The sequence below is a fragment of the Abramis brama genome (assembly GCF_963993115.1).
Source record: "Abramis brama genome assembly, chromosome: 20".
NCBI classification, from domain to species: Eukaryota; Metazoa; Chordata; class Actinopteri; order Cypriniformes; family Leuciscidae; genus Abramis; species Abramis brama.
Window position 1 is genome coordinate 2,259,882 of NC_139982.1, and position 19,751 is coordinate 2,279,632.

Here is a 19,751-nt window from a genome sequence, read left to right on the forward strand (position 1 = left end):
ACCCTCAACGTCAGCTTATGGACGTGAGGGGGAAATTACCACAATGTGTGATCGAAAATTATAAAATATCCCACCTAAATGAAGGAATGTTTTAAGCATATAGAAAATATAAGGCTACCGTCTTGTAATTATGTAATTTTAATGTAGCCCAAAATTATATAAAAAGAGAGGAAAAAGAGTTAGGGTTAGGAAAATAATCAAAGTTCAAAATTCAAAGATGAGGGATTCGCACTCAAATCTATCGGACGACCCTCTCCGTTGTCAAGTGACGAATAGGGGGTACCCTCAACGTCGGCTTTGGACGTAAGGGGGAAATGACCAAACGGCATGTGACGAATAGGGGTGAGACCATGTTGCAACGAAAGACGTGGTGCAGGCACGGAAAATACGTCCCTTTGAAATACATTAGATTGAAAGTCGTGCTGAGTGACACGAAAAAAGAAGGAAATTCGTGCTTATGGACACGAATCAATTCGTGTTGAGTAGCCTACCGAATATAAAGCAATACAACAAGGATTAAAATCTCCTGATTAAATGTTGAGTAATGTAGCCCTTAAAGTTTGCAAAAGGAATAGTAACATTTGAGAAAAAACAATAGTGTGCTCTCGAAAGAAAGATGGGGTGCATACGCCCCATTGAAATACATTAGATTGAAAGTCGTGCTGAGTGACACGAAAAAAAGAAGGAAATTCGTGCCTACCCAGCCGGCATTTCAACGTTGATTCAACGTTGAATCAACGTCAGGGACCAAGGTTGAATCAACGTTGGATTATGATTCGATTTTGCAAAACGATTCAACGTTGAAATCGTGACGTTGTTTCACCGTTGATTTCGTGACGTTGTTTCACCGTTGATTCCGTGACGTTGTTTCACCGTCTTGCAGCAACGTTGAGGTTGAATTGATTTTGCAAAACGAAACAACGTTGAAAAATAATACCTTATATCTTATTTTTCAACATTGAATAAACTATAGATTGAGTTTCCTGTTCACTGTACTCTCTGAAGACATTACATTTGTACAGAAAATCAAAGCAACTGTAATTATGTAACTTGCTATGCATAATTTGCAATACTACCCTAGACACAGTATCTAATGGGAAAATTGTACATTCAATTACAAACTAGTTTGCAGTTGGAACATGAGTCATGACAATGCTGACTGAATTTGTGATTAACTGTCCATACTGTACAATAAAAAATGTTAACTGTTAAATGACTGGCGGCAATGGCTTAATTAAACACATTAAATAATGAGTTAACACATGCTCAAGATTGTAAAAAGTTTTATTCTGAAAAAACAAGTCTAAAAATACAAAAAAGAAAAAAAAGAAAAACATCTCAAACTTTAAATTGCAGCGTTTTCAAAGTAATGTTAAAAACCTGTAGAAGTAAACATCTAAATGGAATATTTAAAGACAGTTTTTGTTCAATTACAGTAACCCTTAAATTAAACATTTAATATTTAAAGTGTAAAAAAAAAAGTTTTTAAATTCTCAATAAAATGTGACAGCCTTGTGCAGTGCTCCGACAGAGTCCCAGCTCGAGGTCCATTCCGATGCCATCACTTCCTCTTCACTTCGTGCCCGCTGTCTGCTACTATCCTATAAATGAAAGCAAAAACACTGAATACAAAATAAATCATGTATAAGATTTTCACTTTACAGTTCAATTTGTCGGGTAGAAAACAAAGTATACAACACTATCCATTCTAAAACACTTATTTTAATGTATTCAGATGTACATTTACACAAGAAATTCTTCAGAGCCCCAAGGTGGAATTGTAAAAAAAATACTATTACTCCATGTGTCAGTTACGGTTACTATAATCATAAGGTCATGATTTCATCCTTAAACCAGATGAAGAAATCAACAAATTGTGGTGTTGAGCTGAGAGGGTTGAGGTCTGCTGTTCTTTATATCTTTCAATGCAGGTTTATATTGTTTCAACAATTATATATTTCTGATAATATTTGTGGAGAACATTACACTGTTTTAATTCAGAATCCTAACCATACATTGTACTAATTAAAAGTAATTTATTAAATCAAGTAAAATAAAAATAAAAACACAAAAGGCCAATGAATCTGTACCAGAAGTGATAGTGCAATGTAGCAGCTAAAGAATAATCCTCCACCAAATTGCCAGTAATCATCTGGATCCTTTGCGAATCTGAAGGGGGGAAAGAAGAAATTATTCAATGAAAAGTCCATAAAAAGCAGGGGTTTTTTTGTTTATGTTTTTTACCATTCCTTTAAACAATCTTAAAAAATGATTTAAATTGTAAAAACGTTTGCCATTATAACATTCACACAACATGAACTGAGTTGTCATCTTTGAGACTGTTAGTATTAGCCTACATAATTAAAAATGTAAACATACACTTAAAGCATGGCAATCCCATCAGAAATGTGTATCATAGCAAGGGAAGCACACACAAAAAAGCCAAATGGTACACCAAAATCAAACCATCAAATAATTTTACCTGCAGCTGCATTTATCCTATTTTTGAGGGTCTTTCCCTTGATGGTTTCCAGTGATTAAAGAAAGGACTGATGAAGGTGACATGAATCCACTTTCAGTAAGCCACTTCAGCAGAAGACAAAAGGACAAAAAGTTACTCAGACTTTCTATCAGTAACGTTAAATGTCTTACTTTAAAGATGAAAATCATACTTAATACTATTAATCCCAGTGTAGGTTTTCGAACAGTGGGTAAAATTGACTTACTGTAGTTGGTGAATGGATCTTTCTGTTGGGTGTTCTCTCCCGATAAATAATTTTATTCCAATGCTGCTTGATCTAAAAAAAAATGTAAACAAATATATTTTCAATATCGTTATCAGTGTTTGAAGAGGTTCTGTAAACTGAATAAATGACGGTTTTACCACTTTACTCATTCCCACACTTTTTTTTACCTCTCATGCGTTTTTAAACTAATGTTAGCTGACAATATTAAACACATAAGTTAACGTTACCAACAGCAAAACACCGCAATGTCAGATGGTACTAAAACTTACATTGAAATACATGCTAATATCGCTACGCTAATGGTGAAGCAGTACAAACACACACACACACACACACACACACACACACACACACACACAGCCATGTTTATGTGATTTGTGAGGACATTCCATAGGCGTAATGGTTTTTATACTGTACAAACTGTATATCCCCCTACACTGCCCCTATCCCTAAACCTACCCATCACAGGAGACATTCTGCATTTTTACATTTTTAAAAAAACACTGCTTAGTATGTTTTTAAAGCCATTTGAAAAGTGAGGACCCCCAAAATGTCCTCATAAGTCACGTATTTTCCAGAGTGTCCTCATTTGCAGGTGTGTTTTCATAAAAATGTCCTCAGTTGTCATGAAAACAAGTACACACACACACACACACACACACACACACACACACACACACACACACACACACACACAGAGATAACTTATTTATTTTATGAGGTTGCAGTAAACCTACGACCGTTAACTTAACCGTGTCCCTAAACGTTAGACTTGTTAAGGACTGAAAAATGTTTTCTTACCTGATATCGCCAGTATTTTTACAGACCACGTTCTTCATTGACATATCAACTCAAATTCGCTCAAAATTTAAGAATTCAACAGGCAGAAAAATAAAATAAAATAAAATAATCCAGGTCTGACCGAGTAATCAACGCAAGCAGCAGCAGCTCACCGTCACCGACCGAGAGTAATAATAACGGACGTATTTTCAAACTTAAAATAGGCGGGCAGAGCCGCGCACATTCTCATTGGACAGTTTCCTGGAAGACAGACAGATTAACCAATCATGCTCAAAGTAAAACGGCGAAACAACCAATAACAATAGTTTGCGCGAGTTAACATAGTGTTGTAGGCTATTGAGTGCAGTCTGTATTAATATTGAATTAATTGGTCAAATGACATGACAGTGTGAATACAAATGTAGTAATTCAATGTAAACTGTTAGGCAAGCAGACAAAATGGTAAATTCACACAAAATCACATAAGGCAAAAGGTTTCTGCTGCACTGCTCTCTTGAGGGTGAAACTATTGTTAATAATGATAATAATTGTATTTTAACATACATTGAAGAGCTGTTATGATAAAAAGTAATTAAATGCTAATTAATTATCATAATAATATGTTAAAAGGCAGATATTTTTGTAGTATGTTGTCGAAAACATTACGTTGTTTCAACATACAGATCTTGTAAAAATTTAAACGTTGATTTATAAGTGTTTTTGTTAACCTTTTTCAACCATTTAGCATTAAACGTTATTTCAACGTTGTTTCAACGTTGAAATAACAACTGACATTATTCAACCATATTTCAACGTTGATTTAGAAGCGTTTTGTTAACCTTTTTCAACCATTTAGCATTAAACGTTATTTCAACGTTGTTTCAACGTTAAAACAACAACTGACATTATTTCAACCATTTTTCAACGTTGAAGGTCGGTCATGTGCCGGCTGGGTATGGACACGAATCAATTCGTGTTGAGTAGCCTACCGAATATAAAGCAATACAACAAGGATTAAAATCTCCTGATTAAATGTTGAGTAATATGTAGGCCTAGCCCTTAAAGTTTGCAAAAGGAATAGCCTAACATTTGAGAAAAAAACAATAGTGTGCTCTCGAAAGAAAGATGTGGTGCAGGCACGAAAAATACGTCCCATTGAAATGCATTGAAAGTCGTGCTGAGTGACATGAAAAAAAGAAGGATATTTGTGCCCTTGGACACGAATAAATAGATTAATGTTGAGTAGTCTACCGAATATAAAGCAATAAAAACGAGGATCAAAATCTCTTGATTAAATATTGAGTAATGTAGCTCTTAAAGTTTGCAAAATGAATAACAATTGAGAAAAAACAATACTGTGCTCTCGAAAGAAAAACGTGGTGCAGGCACGAAAAATACGTCCCATTGAAATACATTAGATTGAAAGTCGTGCTGACTGACACGAAAAAATGGGGAAAATCGTGTCCACGAACACGAATCAATAGATTAAATTTCGTTACTATGTCACGAACTGCCGTGAGACTGGGTTGTTACACACACACTTACTGTACACTTAGGGCTACTACACATGATTTTAAAAACAGTACCATTGCAGTTTTTATGTTATGATTTTAAATTGGTATGTGACCTAAGAACGATCTTACATTAAAGGTACATAAAGGTGCAGAGGTCTGACTTTGTGGTGCTCTGAAATTAAGTTATTTTAATATTTACTATGGCTTTGTATGGCAGTAACGTTAGCCAACTAGTTTACGGATAGACTAGGCTAGCTATCGATAACGTTACACTGACACAACTTAAGTTAATGCTCTGAATTCGCAGCTAATATCAAATGCATCCATAACTTTTTGATCAAGTTAAAATTTCCAGGTCAACCACAAATAATCCCACTACCTTTTAATATCATCCGATAACTAATTCAATGCCGATTTGTTGCTTTGCCCACTTACCACTTCAAGACCATCTGTAAAACATTGCCAGCTCAACGTGCGAGACGAGTGAGTTGCTTGAACATACACAGCAAAGATTCTAGAGCGCTATATAGCGCTCTAGATTTGGAGCTGGTAAGTCCCGCCCCTTCCGTAAAACCCCGCTGGACCTCTAGGTTGAAAAATCGTCAATGCAAGTGAATAGGAGAAAATAATTATTTTTTGGTCCCGTTTGAATTGTGCCATGAATGTGAACATATGTTGTCTGTGAATTTTTTATATATGTCTGTTAACATTTTGAACTTGAGCTGCATGACTGACTCGTTCAGAACTCGAAGATCTAAAATGGGACGCAATCCCCCGTCCTTCTTTGGAACTATGAAGTACCGGCTGTAGTTTTGCACATGTAGCTCCAGTTGTGCTCACTGTCATTTAGCAATGGAAAAAAACTGTAAATACAAACTTAACCAACTGAACATCAGGTGCAAACGATGATTAACCAATGGTAGATAACATAAACATAGGAAACTGAACTGAACTAACAATTCACCCAAAACCAAAACACAGATAAACCCTGAAAATCAGATTATTTTAGCAATATATATTTTCATACAAAGTATTACTCACAAGAGGGTGAGTAAATGATGACAGAATTTAAATTTTGTAAACCCTGATCATCAGAATGATAGATTATCATGTAATGTAATGTCATTTTTAGAAACTTACTTAATATAATTGCCAGGATGTTATTTGTTGAACTGCTTTCATATATGATATGCTGAATGTGTCTTTTTAGAGATATGGTTGGGGGATCTTAGGAATATTGCTGGTGTTCTCCATCCTTCAGTTAATCATCTCCATCTGTATCTCAGTAACCCTGTTTCCCTGTTGGAGGGAGGTACATATTCTATGGCCCCATTCTCTAACAGAGTGTTCACTTCCTGTTCCATAACCAGAACCTGCTCGGGGCCCACCACTGTGGGCAGGACCCCCATAAACCGAGGTGGGCGTTTCTTGAATTGTATCTGATACCCTTTTTCCACGGTCTGCAGGACCCAACGAGAAACATTTGACAGTAGCTTCCACGCTGTCAAAGATTCTACTAGAGGTACCAGCCTCTCGAGCCTGGTTTCTGGATTTTGTTGTTGTTGAGTAGTCAATTCGTCGTCCTGTAACGGCGCACCAGCAGGGAACGACCGAACAGACTGCTCTAGCACCCTCCTCGGAGGGGGCGGGCATCCCGAGGCCACTACGTTTCCGGGTGGTCCTTGAGATATGTGCTCGCCGGAGACCGCTGCACCCTGTAACACCTGAGGCGGCAGGGTTGGCAGAACGGTCCCCTGAGGGTACCGAAGAGAGACGGGCACCGTAAAAAGAGGTGTTAACTGCTCTGCTTCGGGGGGGACTACCCTCATTTGTCCTGAGCCCTCGGACGTCAGGACTTTTTCCCAGCAGCCTTCTTGGCGGTAATAACGGTCCGCAGATCCGTCTTACCCCTCGAAGACTGCTGGGTTTGAGAGCGCCCTCCGTGTCCCCGTGATTTTTGTGGGGGAGCACGGGAGGACACGCTCTGTTTTTGAGTGGCACGATATTCAGCGCTCTTTTTAGAGGAGTGAGGCTGCTCCCGCTCAGCAGCCAGCGGCGGGACCCGAGCCCTGGGGAACGTGATCCTGGTTAAAATGAGCCAGGTGGGATCGGAGCGTACGCAATGGAAGCGCGTCGCAATGCACACAGTCACCACCCTCGAGTGCTGACTGGGCATGCTCCTCACCCAAACAAACAACACAAAGAGTGTGAGTATCACCTCCCGTTAAATAACGCGGGCAGGGATGGACACACACTCTAAACTGCTGCTTGCTCGCCATACTGAATATATAATATAATATAGACAGACAACACCAAATAACAAGGACAGATTCAACACATAGCGCAACTGAAGACTCAGAAAGCTTTCGTTTTCTGTTTTCGGGCAGGCTTTATAGCTTCCTGGTACGTGACGTCACCCGCCTCTGACGTTCCGCCACACCATTGGACTGATTTTACATGTGCTTCAAGACGTCATCACGCAAAGCGTTCCCCATAGCGTCAATCTCGACGCAACGCGAGTTCCCTTGAAAGGGAACTAACAATCCAATACAAAACTCAGTTTTGAAGTCACAATTCTGTACAACAGGGATGCAAAATCTAAACAATAAATATATATTTTTAGTCTATTTAGTCTTTAGTCAAAAATTGCAAATTAGATATCTCCCCCATATTGCACAGCCCTAAGTACATAACATGATTTGTTAATTACTTATCCCCACCTTTTGATTAACAATACACCTGCGTAATCAAATTAATCAGATTGAATGGATCATGACAAATATAGCTGAGCTGAGGTACAGACAAAATGAAAATGATCGGTTAAAAAAAATGGGCCGAAATATACCCATGTTAAGAGGCTCGCTGCGGAGTCAGCAGTAGCGATGTACAAACTGTTGAGGGCAAAGAAAAGAAAAAGAGAAGGTACTTTTCAAACAAGTGGCGCATTGATGACTAAGGGAAAAAGAGGGAATAGTTAGCCTACCTTCGCTTTATTTTTATTTTTAAATAAGTGTGACTTCTCCTAGGGGAAGTGAGGTATGCCGTAAAGCAGTCGAATTTTGTAGTTCTTTTTGTGCTCGGGTTACTACCCGAACCCCGAAGCTCTGTAGTGCCAGTAAAAGCGATACAGACCCCATCAGGCTATGGCAGACGTGTCATTCAACCTATTGTATGTCGATGTACCATCACAAGGGTCTTGGAAATATATTATGATGGTTGAAAAACTCCATGGTGTTGCTTTAAACATTTTAATATGGCCCAGGCAATATGTGCATTTGTACTAAACAACAGATGTTGCAGTAAACAACATTACAGTGATCATCTTCACTGTAATAAAATTAAAAATTAAAAACCTCAACCCAGTCTCTTTTTGTTAAATTTCAGTTTTATGAATATTAGCCATTATAAAGTAGAAGTAAAAGGTACAAGAAGCTGTACAATAAGAAATAAAGCAAACAATTCAGTCAAACATACAAAGTCAGCGCTCTAGTCTAACCTTACAACGGAAAGTTAAATAGCTTAAATATATAAAGTTATGAAACTTCACTCAGCCCTCAGCCAAAACGATTGGCCAGGGAACAAATTATAGATTCACGAGACCAAAAATCGCCCGTTAGATATACACAAGACGAATTATATCTCATGTTTAACCACTACAGAGACGTCAGAGTCAGCGGCAAACGTCAGAACGACTAGCCGAGGAAAGGCTGTTCCAGGCGGGGTACATGAGCGCCGAGCGCCCGGTGATCATCTGGATCTCACAACCTGGATCAAATTTTCATAAATCCTTATAAATAAATCACAGAAACAACTACATTCTCGCCTGAAAAACTCTAAAAACTACATTTCGTGACACAATAACAGTAGTATTATATTTCAACTGTATATTAAAAAATGATGCTTCTTAATGTTGTCCTTCCCCTTGTTGACGATACTCTGTCAACCAATCAACGTCCTGCAGTGAGTCTAGCTCCACCCTTTAGTACCGTACCACTGTGCTAGGAACCCCAACGGAAGGGTACCGGAAAAAAATGGTACGGTTCGGCATTTTGGTATCATTCACAACTTTTGACAGTGGAAACGGAAATAATTGCGTACCGTACCGTACCTGTAATGATGCAGCGGACGAGGAGGGATCCATTTGCAGCTTTATTAGAGTGGTCAGACAGGCAGGGTTAAACAACAGCAGACAGAACAACAGAGAGAACACAGAGCAGATCGGGGTCACAGGCAGAAGTCAGGGCAGGCAGCAAAAGGCAAAGTCCAATTAACAATCCGGGTAAAGGCAGGCAGAGAACAATCAGGAGTCGAGATACACAGTCCAAGGTCAGTAAATGAGAACAGCAAACACAGGAATAAACGCCCGGAATTGAAAGCCAGGGCAATGCAATACTTCGCAGTGAACTGAAGAGTGACAGAGGTTTATATGGGTGTATGTGAATGAGCTGCAGGTGTACGAGATGATGAGTGCTGATGAGTCCAGGCAGTGAGTTATGGGAAATGTAGTTTGTGAGGAAGTGATCATAGTCTATTGTGGAGCGCCCTCTGGTGGCTCTCAAGGGCACTCCAGCTGGTGATCGTTACAGTACCGCTCAGTGGAAATGAGCCATAACTTTAAACAGAACGTCTTTCTTGAAGTGCACATTGTAGATCATAACAGAAATTAGCACAGTCAAAACTGATGAATGATTGAAACCTCTTCCAGCAGCGTTATATAGTCATGAATGATCACGTCTGATTGCTGATCTCTGATTGGCTGAATCAGATCTGCAGTGGGCCGGTGTATTTACACATCATGATGACTGATTTTATGGACTACATGCACACTTGAGTTTTGTTTATTAATCAATTAGTCTATAAAATGTAGGTGTTTGAAAACCGCCAAACCAATTTTTACCAGCACAATCAAACTCAAAACTGCCCAAATCTGGCAGCACTGGCTTCATGTCATCACTGTTTCCAAATGTCACTGGTTCGTCACTAGGGGGCGATGATCTCTGTGAACCCATGAACCACTGTCTATTTCATTTTACCTGATCTCAGATCAGTTTTTTAAATATTAATGTTTATTGACACATTTTTATAATAAAAAGGAGTTGTAGTTAAAAGTGTCTAATTGGTCTGATTACCAAGCTCTCCATAAAACAAACAAAACAAGCCCTTCAATTTAATAAACTAACACATATTATAAAGACATTTCATATTTACTGGTATTAGATGATTTGGTAATTGCATTGAATAGATTAGACTTTAAATAAAAACATTTGCATTTGGTGTGTAAAAGGTGTTTTTATGCTGAGTTTCCGCTGTTCTGACCAGCGTGTGGCGTTTCCAGAGCTTAAATACAGTGAATCATTATGCAAATCAATCGGTTCAATGGTTTCTAAAAGCTTTGTTTCTCCATCACTAGAGCAACATGATTCTGGTTCACTCTTGAGTTGATAACAGCAGGCCAGAGAGCAAACTTTGCCTGGCCCACCTCCACTTCTGGCTGGGTCCCCGGCCCAAAACTGGCCCAACACACTGAACATGGACACACAGAGCTTCCTCTGGCCCAGATGTGGCCCACACCCTGTAAAGCGACTCTTATTGACTGATATGGCCCAGGTCTGGCCCAGGCACTGTAAGACAGATCTGGCTGAGAGTCGGCTGGGCAGAAACTGGCAGTGAAACACAAACTCAACCAAGAGTTTTTATTATAAAATTAACAAATACACTTTAATATAAACATGTATGAACAATGAACAAATACACTATGATATTAACATTTATTAACAACACACTGATTCTTCATTTGTGATCATGTATTAGTTATGATTTTCATAACATTTTCATATATATTTACACCATTGTCTATAAATGTAATGATTATGTAAAAATTAGTGACAGAACGGCTGATTCTTGATTTTTTTTATTTTTTTTTATTTTTCTATGATATTTTTATATATTAATAAATATATAGTTTATAGATTAAACTTTTAATCTCCTATAAATGATCAGTTTGTCTGCGCTGCTTCACTAAAGCAGAAGTGAAAGTGTTCCAGTCCAGATCATGTAACCAATCAGAGAGTGAGACTGAAAAGCCCATTTGCATTGTCAGGGTGGAGTGATTGTGATCCTCTCAGAATAGAGCAGCTCTGTCTCCAGAGACCATGTTCAAACCCCAAGAGCTTTATTTGACATTTACTGCTACATCAACCTTCTGAAAAGCACCTGCATCTTCATCTGTTAGTTGAATGATGTTGTCAGACACAAAGTGAACTTGTTGAGAAGCTTTATTGAATGTTGCAGCAAACACAGCAGATTGAAAGATCACACACACACACACACACACACACTCTTTCAGTATTGAGTTGTAAATCACTACAGCTGCAGCACTAGACTCATGTGAATCCTGCCTGACACAGGACACTCAGATACGGCTCATCTTCAGGAGAGAAACATCAGCACTCAGAGCTCTTGTGGAACGAGACCTCATGAGGAGCTCCATCATGTGTTACTCCCCAGCTAGCAGGGAACATTCTCAGAACTTTCGCTAACATTCCCTACAAGTTTGGTTAATGTTCTAAAGAAAACATTTGAATGTAATGTTTACCGAACATTTTAAGGATGTTTTCTCATTTTAAAAAATGTTCCTATAACGTTATATGAAAACTAAGATTTTAACATTTTAACTGCAACATTCAAAAGATGTTTTGGGAATGTTTCTGAAGTAACAAGTTGTACTATGATCTCAAAATATCATTGTCCCTATGTTTCATTATAACAAAAGAAAAACGTTCTCTCTGTCACGTTAGGAAAATGTTTTGAGGATATCATTGAGAGATGAGATGTTTAATGTTCTTTATAAAACGTTCTTCTAATGTTACGAGTTAACAAAATTATAACATTTTATTTGCAACATTTTGAGAATATTTTGGGAATGTTGTTAAAGTTAAAGTTTGTACAATGATCTCAAAATAACGTTGTCTTAATGTTTCATCATAACAAAAGAAGAACGTTCTTTCTGTCACATTAGGAAAATGTTTTGAGGATATCATTGAGAAATGAGATGTTTATTGTTCTTTATAAAACGTTCTTTTAATGTGACAAGTTAACTAAATTAAAACATTTTACTTGCAACATTTTGAGCATATTTTGGGAATGTTGTTAAAGTTAAAGTTTATACAATGATCTCAAAATAACATTGTCCCAATGTTTCATTATAACAAATGAAGAATGTTCTCTCTGTCACGTTAGGAAAATGTTTTGAGGATATCATTGAGAGATGAGATGTTTATTGTTCTTTATAAAACGTTCTTTTAATGTGACGAGTTAACAAAATTATAACTTTTTATTTGCAACATTTTGAGAATATTTTGGGAATGTTGTTAAAGTTAATGTTTGTACAATGATCTCAAAATAACATTGTCCCAATGTTTCATGATAACAAAAGAAGAACATTCTACTTGCAACATTTTGAGCATATTTTGGGAATGTTGTTAAAGTTAAAGTTTGTACAATGATCTCAATATAACATTGTCCCAATGTTTCATGATAACAAAAGAAGAACATTCTACTTGCAACATTTTGAGCATATTTTGGGAATGTTGCTAAAGTTAAAGTTTGTACAATGATCTCAATATAACATTGTCCCAATGTCTCATGATAACAAAAGAAGAACATTCTTCTTGCAACATTTTGAGCATATTTTGGGAATGTTGCTAAAGTTAAAGTTTGTACAATGATCTCAAAATAACATTGTCCCAATGTTTCGTGAAAACAAAAGAAGAACATTCTACTTGCAACATTTTGAGCATATTTTGGGAATGTTGCTAAAGTTAAAGTTTGTACAATGATCTCAAAATAACATTGTCCCAATGTTTCATGATAACAAAAGAAGAACATTCTTCTTGCAACATTTTGAGCATATTTTGGGAATGTTGCTAAAGTTAAAGTTTGTACAATGATCTCAATATAACATTGTCCCAATGTTTCGTGAAAACAAAAGAAGAACATTCTACTTGCAACATTTTGAGCATATTTTGGGAATGTTGCTAAAGTTAGAGTTTGTACAATGATCTCAAAATAACATTGTCCCAATGTTTCATAAAAACAAAAGAAGAACATTCTACTTGCAACATTTTGAGCATATTTTGGGAATGTTGCTAAAGTTAAAGTTTGTACAATGATCTCAAAATAACATTGTCCCAATGTTTCGTGAAAACAAAAGAAGAACATTCTACTTGCAACATTTTGAGCATATTTTGGGAATGTTGCTAAAGTTAAAGTTTGTACAATGATCTCAATATAACATTGTCCCAATGTTTCATGATAACAAAAGAAGAACATTCTTCTTGCAACATTTTGAGCATATTTTGGGAATGTTGCTAAAGTTAAAGTTTGTACAATGATCTCAAAATAACATTGTCCCAATGTTTCGTGAAAACAAAAGAAGAACATTCTACTTGCAACATTTTGAGCATATTTTGGGAATGTTGCTAAAGTTAAAGTTTGTACAATGATCTCAATATAACATTGTCCCAATGTTTCATGATAACAAAAGAGGAAAATTCTACTTGCAACATTTTGAGCATATTTTGGGAATGTTGCTAAAGTTAAAGTTGTACAATGATCTCAATATAACATTGTCCCAATGTTTCATGATAACAAAAGAAGAACATTCTCTCTGTCACATTAGGAAAATGTTTTGAGGATATCATTGAGAGATGAGATGTTGAATGTTCTTTATAAAACATTCTTGTAATGTTATGTGTTAACACAATTAGAACATTTTACTTGCAACATTTTGAGGATGTTTTGAGGATGTTGTTGAGATAACAGATTATATAATGTTCTCAGTAAAACATTGGCACAATGTTCCATAATAACAGGAGGAACATTATCAAAACAATGTTCGTAAAATGTTTTGAGGATATCACTGAGACCTGAGATGATGAGTGTTTTTAAAAAAACGTTCTTGTAATGTGACATGTTAACAAAACTAGAACATTTTAAATGTAACATTTAGCAATCAAACTACACAATTATTGTTAAATTGAGCTTGCTGGTCTGACAGCAGGCCAACAGGGTTCACGATGGAACATATGGTGCGTTTAAGTCCTCCTGGGAAGTTTGTATTCATGAGGTTTTACAATTTTTTTAATGTTTTAAATTAATGAAGCCACTGTAAACTTTATCATCACATATTATACTGTTACATATTAATGCTATCATATTTTGTGCAGGCATTAGCTTATTTCATTGTCACTGCTGAATACCTAAGTATAGTGGTATCCCACAATGTTTCCCACTGACACGCCCCTAACTCTTCAAGATCGGGGTTAAAGAAAATCCTGAGCTTCCTACTCATATTCTCATCATTGTGTTGGCGTTCAACTTGTAAATACGATCTTTATGACATGACTTGAATGCACCAATAGCTCTAGCTTAATTAGGGACAATCCATACAAACACTCTTTGCTAAAATACATTACAGACTGTCACAGTGAGAAGTTATTCATCCTGTATCAACGCTAAAGGCCTAACCACTGCAGTCAACACCTTGGAGTCTATCCATGCTGTTAAATAAAAGTCTGTAGACAAGGGTTAGGGTTAGAGTTATGGTTAACCTTAACCCTTAATTTCTAACCCAGACCCGGTTTCACAGAGTTTAGATTAAGCCAGGATTAGGCCTTAGTGCATTTAATTAGCTTTTAAAAATGTGCCTTAGAAAAAAGAAAAAAGAAACATTACTGGTGTGCATCTTGAGACAAAACAATGGCACTGACTTATTTTAAGATTTGTCAGTGCAAGTTGCTTTCAGGTAAAACAGCTCAAACGTGCATTTTAGTCTGGGACTACAGGCTTAAACCTTGCCTGTGAAACCCGGGGTATATGTTGCAACTTGTATAGAATTATGCCAATGTTAGCAAAGTGTTGTGTTGGACAGAGGATTAACCCTAAACCAACAGGTTGTGTAACAGTGCCACACAGGGTGAAAAGCAAGTTGACATTATTAGGCATAAGAGTGTTTCTAAAGGAAAGGTCAATATTTTGTTAAAGTGCAAAAGGATCATTATGGGTCACATGAATGTAACTCTAATGTCACCATGACACCAATCCATTAGTTTTTCATGTAGGTAGGTATACAGAATTGTATATGAATAGCCTACATATGCAATGTTTGCTCTGTTTAATATATAATATGTTTGCTCTTTTAAACTGCTGTTTGGCAGAGCAGTGGTAAATATAATTTTGTTATATATGGTATATATTATTTATGTTATTTATTATTATTATTTATATGTTATTGTAAGTTTTTTTTTTTTTTATCATGCACTGCAATGAAGACACCATTTAACCAATTGATTAAATATAACAGCCAGCTTACAAATACAACTAAATAAATATAGCTGCAAGCAGCAATACGGGGCCAAGCCCTGCAAGGCAGAGCAAGCAACAGCCGCTGTAGCGCAATGCGGAGCCAGAAGAGCAAAACATCAGAAATTTAATGTACATCAAGCACAGTAAGCACATCAATTACAGCAGCACAGCTAGCATTTAAGCACCAACAGCAGTGCAGAGCCGGAAGGAATTTAAATTATTATTTTATACACAATTTCAAAGTCGCCCCACACTGGTCTCGAACCCACGACCACAATGGTTCGGGATTCATGACGCATGGTTGAACCACTTGCGCCACCCAGAGGACATGTTTTACAAAGCTGCAGAGGAGAGGCTTCAGTGTGTGAATGAGCACACAAAATCATGTTAACGAGATTAGCATGCTAAGCTAACTTAATGCTAATATAGCTTATGATGTGGTACATCCAATGCTGGCAAAATAGATATCCTCAGATTCGACATGACGCAAGGAATCGATAGACACCAATTTTATGATTTTGTGACAAACTGTTCACAAGTTACAGCCTCTGAACCAATTATGGGTTGACCTCATTAAGTTTGCGACATCATAACTTTTTTTTTCCAGTATAGCAAAAAAATCGGGGACAGTACTTTTATGCGGCTCAGTCCGAAGATCATTTGAGTACATGTTTGGACAAAATTAGACCAATTTTGAAGGAGGAGTAGCGAAAAAACTGTTTTACATTCACTCCAATATGGCGGCCAGTCACATTGTTGATAAATAACATATGAGATATCGTTGAAATCGGCATAAGCCAAGGAATATATTGACATAAAGAAATCAAATTTCAAGCAATGTTAGCAAAAGTTATAAGCGTTTTTTCAAAAAACAATGATATCTCTGGAACACTAGGTGGCGCTGTGATCAAATTTCTCAGGTACCTTCGGGCCATGCTAATGATGATCCATACCAAATTTGGTGAAGAAATTTCAAATAGTTTAAAAGATATTGCAAATTATGACATCATTCAAAATGGCGGACACGTGGTACATCCCATCATGGCAAAATCGATATCCACGGATTTGTCATGACCCAAGGAATCGATAGACACCAAGTTTATAATTTTCTGACAAACTGTTCATAAGTTATTGGCCAAAATATGCATTTTCCATATCTCATGACCCGTAGGTGGCGCTGTTCCCAACTTTGGCATGGAACCTCAGATCATGCTTCCGATGAAGTGTACCAATTTTCGTTTCGATTGATCAAAGTTTGGCCGAGCTATAGCTTCTGAACCAATTTTGGGTCGACCTCGTTAAGTTTGCGACGTCATAACTTTTGATCAGAGAAGAATAAAAAAAATCGGGGACAGTACTTTTATGCGGCTCAGTCCGAAGATCATTTGAGTACATGTTTGGACAAAATTAGACCAATTTTGAAGGAGGAGTAGCAAAAAAACTGCATACTGTACTTTTCAAAATGGCCACTACTGTAATGGGCGGAGTCTTAATGTAAGATATTGGTTCTAATCAGCATGATGAGATGAATCAGGTGTACTAAGTTTCATTTTTCTAGATCAAAGGGTTCAAAAGTTATAACCATTTCAATGTTGAATTTTTGAACTGCTGGTGGCGCTATAGAGTTGGACCTAGAGACTCAAAAATTGCTACAATTACTTTTCATTACCATCACTACAAGTGTGCCAAATTTCATCATTTTCCTATGTATGGTTCATAGGGCTGCCATAGACTTCAAGAGGAGGAAGAAGAATAATAATAATAATAATAATAAGAAAACTAACAGATACAATAGGTGCCATAGCCCCTTCGGGGCTTGGCCCCTAAATAGCACGTGCACATTTTTTTCATATTCTTTCTTTTAAAACATGTCATCTTTTCCTGTAATTGCAATGTTACCACATTATTGGCTGTCTCTTCGAGTTGTTTTGAGCATGATTGGTTATTCAGACTGTCATCCAGGAATCTGGCCAATGGCAGCTATGCGCGCCTTTTACTGGTCAAGTTTGAATATTCGTCTGTTAGAGTGTGTGTGTGTGTGTGTGTGTGTGTGCGCGCGCTGCTGCTGCTCGGGATCTTCAGTACTAGCCTCCTTCGGTTCTGTGGCTTTTACATTGTTTAAAACATGGATTATTTTGCATCCTACTGTTACATTTTTATTTTGAGCGAGTTGCGGGATGTAAATGGACAACGAATTTTAACAACGTACGTGTAACGGACATATTGCAATCTGCGGAAGGTAAATAACTTTATTTTATATAAAAATACATTCTGCTACATCAAAATATAGTGTGTTAAATTGAGAAGCCAATTTTAAATGCGATTAGAGCAATATCGACATTATGTCAATGTTTCAGGCTAAGCATGTGTAAATATTGTCAGCTAACTTAGTTTTTGATAAAAAAAAATTAAAAAAGGAGCTTTACAATGAGTGAACTGAGAACATTGTGTCTTTATACAGAGAGGAACTCGAACCACACTATGAAAACTAGGCTTTTGAATATTGTTGATCGCAGGATATCGGCCTACCGTCAAAATGATGAGTCATCATCATATTATGTTTTTGAGCTGGTGAGTAAAATTTTGCAAGCTTTTGCAAATGTCTCTTTTAGTAAGTAAATACAAATAGCTAATAATATTGCTGTATGTGTGTGTTTCCCATTATCTAGGAATTTTGGGAATAAATATTATCCAGCCACACGATCTTGCGGTGAGTATTGTCATAGTAAAATACACGTGAAATAGAGGCAGAACATGTAAACTCTGCTCAAAGGCACACTGGTCCAAACCCTCCAGACAATATTTTACCTGTCTTCTTGATATGAGTTTACGTGCCTAGCTGACCCAAACATAAATGTCCTTTCAAAATGAAATTATTTTCAAACCTGTATGACTTACTTCTGTGAAACACAAGAATGTTGGGAATAAAACAACATTGGAACCCATTTTATGGAAAAAAAAACAAAACAGTGAAGTCATTTCTCAAGATATCTTAATTAAGGTTATACAAAATAAATTCATACAGTTTTGGAACAACATGGAGTACCGGTAAATAACGAGAGAACTTTTTAGGACATGTTCCCAGGGTCCTTTGCTAAATTAACCATGGTTTTTATTATAGTAAAGTGTAGAAACAATGTTTTTATGGTGGATTGATTACAATAATTTATTACCATTTAGTTAGTGTAGCAAAACCATGGTTAATGTTAGTAAGGGTTCTCCAGATTTATATAGCCTAACACTTAAGGAAAACATAAAAAATGGTCCTATGTCACCCAGATCAATAGTCTGTTAACACACATTAACACACTTTTTACATTTTCTTAAGATCAAGCATTGGACCAATGTTTACGGAGCAGAACAGGCACCAACAGAGAAACAAGTCCATCACTAGTAAGTATCCACTGCATTTTATAAAACCGTAGTCAATTTTAAAGGCACAATGCACTCCAAAATAAAAATGATCTCTTTTTTTCTCCCTCGTGCCTGATTTATATCTGTCCCAGATTTATATCTGACTTTCTTTACACAGAGATTTTTAGAAAAATTATCATTAAAGAGAATCATATAAAGAGAAATGTGGGAGGAGCTTGAATTTATTACCTAGCCCTGTTTGTTTGAACCGCGAGAGCCGTCAAAGCTTATGCTACTCCTACGTCATACATCGACAAGAGGCTTTTATAGTCTACACGTCGGACGCAAGCAACTTGCACTTTTGCCCCCACCAACAACGCATAGTATTGCATACAATGGTGCGTCGCGTATCAAAAACTGGGACGACACATTTTGCTACGCATAGATGCATAATGGCGGCCGAAGTGTAGCGATGCGTAGCCTTGCAGGCGCGTATGCGTATCGATGCGTTGACTCTATAACTCTTTGGGCGTAATTTGACTTGCATATGGCTGTCTGCTGGAAGCTAGTTATTTAAGTCGATAAAGTTATAAATATGGTAGGGCTGGGGGAATTAACACGTTAATCTTAGTTAAAATTAATTTGAGATGCATAACGAGTTAAAAAAAAATAACGCAATTAACGCAGCACTTTTTTTGCCTCGTTTTAATGACTTCCTGTTGCGGAAAAGGCTGCAAAATATGCCGTCCCGCCCCTCCGTGTTCGGCGATCAGGTTTTATTCTCACGCAGCTTTCATGAGCGGGTCTTTTCCGCGCCGCGCTCTCCATTCCGTGTGTGTGTGTCAGCGCACTGACACACACACACAACATTGAGCAAACATTGAGCTCTTTGCTCAATGTTCTGCTCCGTGTTTGCGCTGCGTGTTCTGCTCTGTCGTTAACGGCCCAAACGCTCCAATCATGTACCGATCATGCACTGGAAAGCAAAGTC

At 37.2% G+C, this 19,751-nt stretch overlaps 1 long non-coding RNA gene across 1 annotated transcript; it reads right to left on the bottom strand.

Moving 5' to 3' along the window:
• Window positions 1-1,266: 1,266 nt before the first annotated feature.
• On the bottom strand, window positions 1,267-2,985 carry LOC311071201. The gene is made up of 4 exons (XR_014603787.1): window positions 2,727-2,985; window positions 2,483-2,586; window positions 2,091-2,169; window positions 1,267-1,601 (listed from the first exon to the last, which is right to left on the bottom strand). It is a non-coding gene; the product is annotated as an uncharacterized lncRNA (long non-coding RNA).
• Window positions 2,986-19,751: the final 16,766 nt, after the last annotated feature.